The 1,589-nt window shown below is 33.2% G+C and overlaps 1 non-coding gene across 1 annotated transcript; it reads left to right on the top strand.

The window, feature by feature from the left end:
* The first annotated feature begins 353 nt into the window (after positions 1–353).
* LOC112725110 (small nucleolar RNA R71) lies at positions 354–461 on the top strand. The gene has a single exon (XR_003164238.1). It is a non-coding gene; the product is annotated as a small nucleolar RNA R71 (small nucleolar RNA).
* Positions 462–1,589: the final 1,128 nt, after the last annotated feature.

Genomic DNA, 1,589 nt, shown 5'->3' with positions numbered 1-1,589 from the left:
GGGTCATAAGCTTCTCCTTCAAAGGAGACATCTTTAGTACTGCCGGATGCAGCTTGCATTCCAATCAGATTCTGAGAAATCATATTGACTTGCTAAGTCAATATTTTGTTCTGAGCCAATATGGCATTCAGAGTATCAATCTCAAGAACTCCTTTCTTCTGAGTCATCCCATTATTCACAGGATTTCTTTCAGAAGTATACATGAACTGGTTATTTGCAACCATCTCAATGAGTTCCTGGGCTTCTGCAGGGGTTTTCTTCAGATGAAGAGATCCACCAACAGAGTGGTCCAATGACATCTTGGATAATTCAGACAGACCATCATAGAATATACATAAGATGCTCCATTCTAAAAGCATGTCAGAAGGACACCTTCTGATCAATTGCTTGTATCTTTCCCAAGCTTCATAGAGGGATTCACCTTCCTTCTGTCTGAAGGTTTGGACTTCCACTCTAAGCTTGTTCAACTTTTGAGGTGGAAAGAATTTGGCTAAGAAAGCATTGACCAACTTTTCTCAAGAGTTCAGGCTTTCTTTAGGTTGTGAGTCCAACAATATCCTAGCTCTGTCTCTTACAGCAAAGGGGAAAAGCATAAGTCTGTAGACCTCGGGATTAACCCCATTGGTCTTAACAGTGTCACAGATCTGCAAGAATTCAGCTAAGAACTGATGAGGATCTTCCAATAGAAGTCCATAAAACTTGCAATTTTGCTGCATTAGAGAAACTAATTGAGGCTTAAGCTCAAAGTTGTTTTCTCTAATTGCAGGAATTGAGATGCTTCTTCCATAGAAGTCAGAAGTTGGTGCAATAAAGTCATCAAGCACCTTCCTTGCATCTCCACCATTATTATTGGGTTCGGCTGCCATCTCTACTTTTTTTTTTTGAAAATTTCTGTAAGGTCCTCTCCAGAGTGTTGTGCTTTAGCTTCTCTTAGCTTCCTTTTCAGAGTCCTTTCAGGTTCAGGATCAGCTTCAACAAGAATGTCTTTATCCCTGTTTCTGCTCATATGAAAAAGAAGAGAACAAAGAGAATAGTGGAATCCTCTATGTCACAGTATAGAGATTCTTTTATCTGTCAGAGGAAAAGAATAATAGAATAAAAAAGGAAGAAGAAGAAATTCGAACAGAGAGAGAGAGACGGTTCAAATTATTAGATGAAGAGAAGCGTTAGTAAATAAATAAATAAATAGAAAGAGATGAGAGAGAGAGAGTATTCAAATATTAATTAAAATAAAAGAAAAATATTTTTGTTTTTATTTTAATTATAAGTTAGAATTCGAAATTTAAGAGAAATAAAAGTAATTTGAAAACTAAATAAATTAATTAATTAAAAAATTTTGAAAAAGTTGTTAGTTAGTTTTCAAAATTTAGAGAAAGAAAAGTAGTTAGGGGGTTTTGAAAAAGATAAGAAATAGTAAACTTTTTAAAATTAAAAACAAACAAGTCAAATGGTTAATTGAAAAAGATTTGAAAATAAATTTTGAAAAGATAAGAAGTTAGAAAAAGATTTTGAAATTAAGTTTTGAAAAAGATATGATTGAAATTTATTTTGAAAAATATTTGAAAAAGAAATTTAAAAAGATTTGATTT

Source organism: Arachis hypogaea, chromosome 11, assembly GCF_003086295.3.
Source record: "Arachis hypogaea cultivar Tifrunner chromosome 11, arahy.Tifrunner.gnm2.J5K5, whole genome shotgun sequence".
In the NCBI taxonomy this organism is placed as follows: domain Eukaryota; kingdom Viridiplantae; phylum Streptophyta; class Magnoliopsida; order Fabales; family Fabaceae; genus Arachis; species Arachis hypogaea.
The sequence above is the reverse complement of the archived record's forward strand: the minus strand, read 5'-3'. Positions and strand labels throughout refer to the sequence as shown.